This window comes from Siphateles boraxobius, unplaced genomic scaffold (genome assembly GCF_051911475.1).
Source record: "Siphateles boraxobius isolate OS27281-9 unplaced genomic scaffold, OSU_SipBor_1 35, whole genome shotgun sequence".
In the NCBI taxonomy this organism is placed as follows: domain Eukaryota; kingdom Metazoa; phylum Chordata; class Actinopteri; order Cypriniformes; family Leuciscidae; genus Siphateles; species Siphateles boraxobius.
This window is the reverse complement of record NW_027508975.1, coordinates 3,350,001-3,360,242: the sequence shown is the minus strand read 5'-3', so window position 1 is coordinate 3,360,242 and position 10,242 is coordinate 3,350,001.

The window sequence follows — 10,242 nt, the reverse complement described above, 5'->3', positions numbered from 1 at the left end:
TAAATTTATATTAAAGCTAAAAAATAAGTTATTTAGTCAAGAGCAGTAAGTTATTTTCTCTTTTGTTTGATTCACGGATCCATTATACTGATACTGTCAGGGTTCTGTCACTAGTTTATTTGTGACACCTGTTTTGTCATGTCTTTGTGCACTCTCTTGCCTTGTTACTTGTCTTGTCTTGTTATATGCAGGGCGTGGTGTTTGGATCCCAGCACGTCAGTCTAGTTTGGTTTCAGTTCTGTGTCGGGATTCATGCTCCTGTCGTTCGCTCATTCTCGTGCGCTTTGTCTTGTCGTGTGTGAGCGTGCGGTTTCGAGTTCACTCGGGCCGAAGGCCTACGCTCTTCCGCGTGTTGTGTTTTGTGTGGCTCGCAGTTCGGCTGCGTGCTTTCATGTCATGTTTTGCCTTGTACTGTGAAGCATGCAGCTTGTGTTTTACACTAGCTGTGTGCTTTCTTGTTGTCATGTTTTGTGTAAACACGTGACTTATAAGTTCTCTTTGGCTGAGTGTGAGAAGAGAATCATATTTTAACATTTAAATTCCAACATTGTTTGTTAAAGTCCAACCAAGTTAAATGTGGCAAAATGAATATATAAATAAATAAATACTCAAACCTGAAAAGTTGTGTGGCTCCCTGTTTTCATTTCATTATCATTGTAGGCTACACTTGGCGGCTAACACTGTGCTACAACTAACCCAGCTGTGTAAAAATTATTTTAAGCCTAGCTAACAGTTGCTAGTTGCTGACATGTTTCAAAATGGTGATATATTTAAGCCAACAAGACAGTGATTAAGGTAATATAAAGTTAGATTTGGTGACGTACACACCCAACTTTGAAATCGAAAAAACGTATGATGAAAAAATGTACTTGCATGGTGTCAAAACACTCTTTGTCCAGTATCTTCACGAAATCTTATCAAAACTTTCCACAAATTCGAGGGAGACCGTCTTCTGGCAGCTAGAGAAATAGAGCGGAAACACAACCTACTTGACCCTGACTAACTCTGTAAAAGGTCCGTGTTACATTTAACCCCGCCCTCCCCTACTCCACACGATGGGCATTTTGACGTAATTGAGTTTGTATTTGACCATTCAAGCGCAATAAGACGGCGAAAGAGAACTGAATTCGCGATCGCATACTGAGAGACACGGCTTTCTGTGTGTCAGCCCAGTTTTTAACATCAAGCATGTCCCACTCTTTATGTTCACATTCATGCATTTAATCACTCTGAAGTTTCAATAGTGCTATATTTACTTATCGCGATATACGCGATATATCTCTAACGATAGACATTTTATACCGTGGTAATGATATTGTCATACAGTACCCAGCTTCAGATTTATACTAGTCCCAGAAAAGATGGTGAATTACTAATCAAAATAATTGCATAAGGCTTGGAAGTCTTGGAATAAAGTGGAAGGATCATTGCAGTCCATCTCAGGTAAGGGCCTGGGAATCTCTCATACCTGAGACTGCAGTTACACTGTGGCGCCTGGAGTCTCAGGAGAAGGGGAGGGGGGCCGTCAGACTGACTCGTAGCCTTTCTTCCTATGTGAGAATGCCTTTCATTGGCCCCTCCAGGACAGTATCGCAACTGAGTCCTCATAGAGGCTCCAACCCTGCCCGGCCAGTCTGGCAGTCTCGCTTCCACCAGTCCTTATCAGGACGGAGATCACAATATGGCCTGAGGGGTGCTATAGGACGAGCAATGGCGACGGGAGGGTTTTATAGGACGGAGGCCGTCATCACCCCCAGCTTCCATCTCACTGATCACTCAGATTAATGACACGACTCTCCTTCTGCCAGTGAAAGTGACAACACACCAGAACATGGGCCTGTCTACCTGTCCAAGTGCTCTTGATGAGATAATCTCCCCTTTCATTCGGCATAAATAGAAGAATGCCAAATAAGTCAGTGAATGCTTCACCGTGAAGACCGACCGTCGGCGTAAAAATGCATGTGCTATATATGAACTTTATTTCGTGGTTTTGCAAAGAAAACATAATTTTTTCATATAGGAAGAATTGACTCTTGGGGATAATGATTATGATCATGAAGAAAAAGAAAAGTTTATTCATCCAACAAAAAGCTTTGGTATTATAAAATCTATGTGGAGTCATATGCATCCTGAATATCTATCATGTAATCTCACCCACTCATCAAATCTGAGCCCTTGTTTTATGTAATATTCATTTTTTATATATATATTAAATTAATTATAGGTCAAATAGTGTGATAGCACTCCAAACGTGTATATTTGTGAAAAATAAATATTCAGCAATTTCTCCAACCCATATTTCTTCCTATCTAATTCAACTGTCTGTCAATAGGAATTTTACTCTCATATTTTTCATCTGTGTTTCTTGAAAAGGCCTGTCAGCTGGAGCTTGAGGTACAGTTTGCCAACAGCCTAATGACCCTTTATGGCAACACAATCTGATGTCTGTCCCAGCCGTCCGGTAATCCTGTCCACCTTTGCGGCTTAGTTATGCTCAGGCTTAAGTTGCATATTTTGTATTTATCAGGATTTTGCTGATAAATGCTATCAGCAAGAGAGAAATGAAATATGGGAGGTCTTTCTCAAGTTGCAAGAACAGACGGTTTTTCAATACTGAACCACCAGTGATGCAGATATACAGTCGTTATACTTATATGTATTACTCAAGACAGAATTTGAGTTTTTGGGTTGTGCAGTTTTATTAAAACCTCACAGTGGAAAGGATGTATATGCTTTTCTGTTTCATACATTTTAGATAATACATCAGTAGATCAGTTTCCATCATTCCGTGACAGTTTTTCCCCAGATTTGCTGCGAAATGCATATCCGTCCAATACAAACATACTCAGAAACAAAGAACTCCATGCAACTCAAAATAAACTCAGAATAAAGAAAATGTTTTCCAATGTAAACACTCCATTATTTAGGGTACATCAGTCATGGCTGCATAAACAACCTAAAGCCATATTCTGCATATAATGTTAATTTACTCATTATTTATATTAAATGCACTTAAAATGATTCATGATGACAACACAAAAAAAAACTAGGCTTATGGAGTCACGTGTGAACAGTGTGAACAAATTGTCAAACCACAATTTCATCAGGCCTTCTATCAACGTAAGATGCAAAATATGGGCACAATCATTTTTTAATTCCACATTCCACTTAAAATGACAATAAACATTGGGCCTCAGCCCTGCTTGTGTAAATGAAGCATTGTTAAATTAATACGTATTAAACAGAATTTTGGCAACACAATGTTTAGGAGTTGCAATGGTCATATTTGTCTGACCTCACAGTAGTTCATTGTGATTGGTGCATGGCTTATACTGAAAGATCTCTCTCTCGCTCTCTCTCTCTTTCTCTGGAATGACATTCTCAAGTGAATGTCGCTCATCAAGGGGCTTACGGAGTAAGTGATAAAGTGTTCCACTCTAATACCTGCCCGCTTCTCATCTGTCAACTATAAAGAGGATTGGAAATGAAGCAACATTCTTCAGGATATAATGACCTCCGAAGCATACAGAGGGATATTGTAAAACATATAAATGGAGAGGGAAAATGTGTTTTGGGTTTGATCAAAGAAGTAAAACTGCAGTTGATTATGACCATGATCAGTTCAAATATACATAGGCCTACTATAAACCATATATATCGTCGTCCATCATAATTGCAATTCAATGTTAAACTGAAACGATATTGATTTAACCAGTGTTTTATACTCTCCTTGATTCAGGTTGCACAATGCAATATGGAATTGAGTAATGCTCACCATGTGACTACATAGGCCCGGAAATAGCCCTGATTGGACTGATTGATAAATGAAGCTGTCCTTGTTTTTGAGCATGCCCTTTCAGCTCTGGACTTTGTCCAGGAAAACCTCTAACAGCCACTTATTAAGTAGTTAGACTCACAAGGCTGTGTATGCATTGGTCACCTGGGTGTGTGTCTGTAGGTTCTGAGACCCCATTGGTCGACGGTGGACTCTCGGTTGCGAGCTGGCAAGATAACACAGCGGGCATAATCCTCATTCTTCTCCCTTGAGGTCTGAAGTAGCGTGTTTTTACAGCTTGTCGGGTTGTTTAGCGACGTAATTATTAGCATTTCTTGTAAACATTCTGCGTTACCTCCAATGAGTCTTTGTCCCCTTGACCCGTGCTTTACAGGCTCAAAGAGAAGTCGCAGTAAAGTGGAGGAGGCGTGAATGTTTTTGCAACTCTCAAGAAAATAAAATTATGGATGACGTATTGAGTGAGAATCTTATTTCCAAGATAGCATACTTTGCAAGAAGCGTTTTATTTGAAGTTCACAAAAACATTCACATGTACAGAGAGCAGTTTGCGGCTAATGGTGAATTTGATAGAATTATGCAAGTGTGGTCACAAAACACACCAAGCATATAATAAGTCATTATTATTATAAATTGTTTTTTTTTGCCTTTACAATTCATGATATTTTAACACATCCTGTCTACGTCTAAGATCCCCTAATTAATATGGAATGGATGAGAATCAAGCTAGCAAGATAGGAAAAGGAACCAAGGAAATGTTCTAGAGAATAGCCAACGGCGAAGTTTGAACAGCTCGGCCAGTGACAAGCTTTTAAGGAGACCAGAGCACCATGGGAAGTCTGCAGGTGAAATAGTAGGGGTGAAAGGGAAAGTAGTGATTTGTCATTAGGACTTTTCAAAGAATAGTGATGCCAAGGGTCCAATTTATGGTTTTTATACCTGCCTTCTTCAGAACACACATCAAGTTCTTTGTGAGGAATATAATGCTAGTTGTTTTTTTCTTGTAACAGAGCTATATTGGAAGATATTTGCTGAAAATTTTATACATAAAATTTTATACATAAAATTTTGGAATGTCTGAGAAAGAAATGAAAAAAACATGTAGATGATTATTTTTTAACAAGACTATTAATGCTACAAGTAGTGCTGACAAAACATATTAGGCTCATACACTGCAGCTTAATACAGTGTCACTCCACTACTGAGTGTTTAATGGCATTCTGTCCACACAGATCATTTACAAGAGTGATGTTCTACAACTCAGTTTACTTCTAAAAAATTCAGTCATATTAAATCTCCATAAATATACACAGAACCAACCTTTAAAGTTATATGTTATTCAATTGTAACATTTGATTAAATTAGTTATAATAAATGCAATAAATATCAGATCAAAACCACCACGGGATGCTTTTGTATAAGTTATTTCATTTTACTTTAAATTATTATAAATAAATATATCAATAAAATGCAATAAATATAATATCAGAACCAGCACTTGGACCACGACTCATGCTTGTTGTGTTGACTTGAGAGCAGACATTGATGTGTGAACATGTGTTGGAGATTCATATTTTGTAAATAAAGTGGAAAATTATGTTTTTTTGCCTAAACAAAGGACTCATAAAATTGAGGTTAAACCGCTTAAGTCACGTGGATTTATGATGATATCTACCATTCTGCCAGAGTTTCTGGGGCTTGAAAGTGGTAGTTGCGTATACTGTCATTGGAGGGACAGAAAGCTCTTAAGATTTTTAATCAAAAAGATCTTAATTTGTGTTCTGAAGATGAACGAATTTCTTACGAGTTTGAAACATTAGGGTGAGTAATTAATTTGACAGAATTTTTCTTTTTGGGAGAACTATCCCTTTAACTGCACGTAGATGAAGTCGCGTCAATGACATTTGGACGTTTGTAGCTCTTCCGAGGTGCTAATAGAAAATCACATAAACAGAGGTAGGTCTAGGTGTCTTGACAAACTCCCAAATGTTGAAATTGTCTCTCTGCACTGCATGCTTAAGGAAACTTATACAGTATTTTATCGGGGAAACTTATACTGCCTACATTATGAGCCAGAAAGCGTGTGCTGATTAAAACAGCAAATTGAGAGGAAACAAAAACTTGTTACTTAGCCTATGGCGAGCGAGGACATATTAAAATTTTCCGGAAGATAACACTTATGCGCTCGATGATATTTCATAAGTTGTTAGCGTCCATAAATATTAGTTTATGGCTGCGGGAAGTCATAGGCCTACTAACTTCCTGTCAGTGATCAGTTTCGGGAGTGACTCCTCCTGTTTGCCATAGCCTACACACACTTAAATAAATTTTTTCTCAGATTGTTACTGTTAGCTACTAAATTAACAATAGGCCTGTTTCGATCAAACAGCAAGATGTGAGGAAAATCTTTTTTACATTAATTAAAAGGGATAGATCACCCAATATTTACCTCTTTGTTTTTGACTGTTCTAAAAGTTCATAAAGAGGTCATACGACTAACCCATATAGGCCATATGAATTGAGTGGTTTAGTCCAATTTTTCTAAAGAGACACGATTGCTTTATACAATGAACAGATTTAATTTAGGCTTTTATTCACCTATAAACCTTTATCAATTCACACATCTGTTGTGGTAAACTGAAGCTTAAGCATGTTCGCTTGAGGTGTGAGAACCAATGAGCTTCATTCTCCTGTACAGCACGATTCTGCAAGAGCCAATGAGGTTTGTTCTCACTCATCAATCAGTTTCGGTTGAGCTTCTGTTTATGTTCGCTGATAAATGTGAATAAAAGTCTAAATTAAAACTGTTCATCATATAAAGCAACCGAGTCTCTTCAGAAAATTCTGACTAAACCTCTCAATTCATATGGATTAGTTTTACAATCTCATGAACTTTTTGGAGCTTTAAAGTGGTAGTTGCGTAGCTGTCAATGGAGTGACGGAAAGCTCTCAGATTTCATCGAAAAGATCTTCATTTGTGTTCTGAAGATGAACGAAAGTCTTACAGGTTTGGAACAACATGAAGGGTGAGTAATCATTTTTGGATGAACTATCCCTTTTTCATTTTCTTCACTTTATTTTTCTTCTATTAGCTTGTTCGGAGGTGGATCGTGGCCTCTGATGCATATGGTCTATCTCCTTCTCGTACACGCTAGTTGCAGCAGCAGAGCTTTCTTCTGTCAGCCTGCGTGCCAAGGTAGTTTGCATATTCATAGATTAGTTACACTACATCACTCTGTGCCAATAACTACCCTCAAACATTTTATTTATTTTAATTTGTCAGATATTTGTGACAAAATTGATCACATTTGTACATATCATCCCTGGCACACACAAAGCTTGAGGGGATTCCCCCATCTTAGACAGGGTCTGGAGATAGCGTGACATGTCTGGGATAGTAGAACCATGTACCACTTGTTTCCTTTTATGGCAATGACTTTCTAATTGGATGTTTGCCCAAAAATGTTTGCCCCAGGGTACACCGCCACTAAGCAAGATGATAGAACTACAGTGAGTTTGAATCGTAGATGTAGTCAAAATGACCCTCATGATGATCTACATCTACGTTAGTTACCTTGGTTGCTTGATTACTTCCTTAGCAAGTCATTATCATTTGCTGTGATTTTAAAATAGATGAAGCAGCTGGTTAAATTGGGCAACTGTTTGTAAATTGGGCATAGCCAGACTTTTCGACACAGTCTATAGTCCAGTGTGCAGATTATTCTGGCTCAATTCAATTATTCTGATTTAAAATTCGTTTTGGTGTATATATATTTATGATTATTTTAGGTTGTGCGATTCCCCAAGAATTATATTTATGAAAACTTAAAGGATATATTTTAAGGCTTAAAAAAAAGAAAAGAGAAAAAAAAAAGATTAAGATTTATATATTTGCATAATGCATACCGTACAAAAGTTTGGGGTCAAGTAAGCATTTTTTTCTGAAAGAAATTAATAATTTTATTTAAAAAAGTACACATTAAATTGGTCAAAAGTGGGAGGAAAGCAATTTATAGTGTTACAAAATATTTAATTGTCAAATAAATGCTCTTCTTTAGAACTTTCCATTCATTAGAGTCCTGAAATCTTTTTTTATCACAGTTTCCACAAACAAACAAAAAAGCCGAATTTTACTATTAATAATAAAAGAAGCTAATGTGCATTGTATACGTCAGTAATTTATCTTTTTTGACTCATTCTTTTTATAAAAATGATTTAAAGGCTGAAATATGCGAGGTTTCTTTTTATAAATCTTTTTTGTCAAAATTTTATTTCGAACTTGTACTAGGCTACATACTAGTAGATAACATGTCCGAAGACACAAATCTAGCCATAATTTTTAATGTTGTTATTTTAATGTTTATGTAAACAAAAAGTGCATATTAATGCTAATTATATTTGTTATTTGCTGGTTTTCGACATAAAACTTGGTGAATTGATTTTATTGTGTAGAATTAGTACTTGATAACGTGATCATTTTGGTCACTATAATCATGAAATGAAATTTCATTCCATTCCATCTCTAGTTAAGATAAAAATAAATAAAATCAACTATAATTATGTTTTTACAGTATAATATGCAAAGTACAATTTTCTTTAAAAAAAAGTAATCTCTGATTCTGTTCTTTTCTCTGACATTTAAGGGTGACATATATAGGCCTACAAGAACTCTTTTAGGTCTAAAACAGTTTAGATAGTTGTTAATATGAGAGTTATGGGACATTATTTAAGAGATTAGAAAGTATTGTATTACATGAGTAGCTCTCGACCACTATCTTTTTTAAAAAGTAGCTCTCAAATGAAAAAAGGTTGGTGACCCCATAGAGGAAATATTATATGTGATGTATACACCACATGAAAAAAACACATCAAACTCTCCTTGAAAATGATTTCAATATTTTTCCCTTTTGATAAATTAGTCTTTTCATTCTCCCCCCAATACTTTCTTTTCCCTCCACACTCTTTCTTTGAGGCATAAATAATATTTAAAGACTCCTTTCCGCAGTGATCCACACACACATTGGTAATGTCGTTTGGATTTTACTGTGAATGTAGCATCCTCCAAGCCCTTCATTCACATGATTATTTGTACTCGGTGTGTTTTGATGATATTGAGAAGCTTAGGTGGGAGTTTGAGGATAATTACATGTGATATAATCCACTGATGAGCACAACTGTGGCACTGTGCCAGTAGCCCAGCCATTTTCTATTAGGAGAGGAGACTCAATGCAACCAGTCTTTTGTCTAGTATGCATTTGTTCATCAATCTATACTTTACCGCAGCGATTTGAATATTTTGTGCTGATTAAAACTAAACACATCTCTTGCTAATTTCTGTGTGGCACAGATAAATGCAGAGCAATTGAATGCGCTGGAAATGCATGCGTATAATAAGCACTTTATGGCAAGGTTATTTTATGTAGGCCATTTCTGTGAGTTTTATAGTCTTATAAACTCTGCATACTAAGGAATAGAAAAGGGCAAAGTTGTTTTCCTCCAGAGACATGTTCTTGTTTTATGTGTACATGCCAACAATCCCTGACAATGTTTTACTAGGTGATGACTCAGAGCTCTTGTTTATTTGCTTGCCGGAGGCTTTATTTAGTACGTGATTTTTTTTTAGGATAAAGGCAGACATTTTGAAGGCTGAAAATGTATTTTCCTTTCATCTTCTTTTTGTCCGTCTTCCTCGTCCATCTCTTGTCCACATCCCATTCTTCTTTCTTTTTAAAAGTCGAAGAGAGAATGCGGTGCCCTTGTTTGGGTAAACTCACATCGCCTGGTCATCGAAAGTTCGTCAAAACGCGGAATAACACAGACAGCGGTTTGAGTGGGTTCACTCAGGCCTGTCCTGAGAGTGAACAAGTCTTGTGTAAGAAAAGGACGTGACCTGGATGACAAGAAAACCTGCAGGACAGCAGTTTTGGCCTCTCTGTCTTGTGATTGATGGTGTTGATGTTCTAAATTGGCCTCAGATTTGCCAAGTACAAGAATCATAATAGCAGGGTTTTAGATTAGTTCTCTAGATAGCAGGAAGAGGGGGAGGTTGAACGTTCCAAGAATACAACAATGCACTGAATCCCGAATGTCGGCTGGAGGCTTGCGAAAGGCACATCGCTAGCAAAGGATGTGAATAGTGATTCTAATGTGGAGAAGTATTTCAGGGGTCAGACTGCGTCATTACCACCGAACGGAGGTCAAAGCCACACGCTTGTCCTCAAAGGCGAGACGCTGCATCTGGGCTGAACAAAAAAGCCTCTCAGCTTACTAATTGTTTGTAGAGCCTCTTTAAGACCGTATTTATGTATGTTCTTTGATCACTAAGATCGTCTGCGATTTTGCAGCATTATGGCAAATTTGAATGTTGATTACCTATAAGTATGATATATTTTCAGTGGGAGGTCTAGTACGGATAAGTGCAGGTTTTTGTATTGTATTTTTATAGTTTT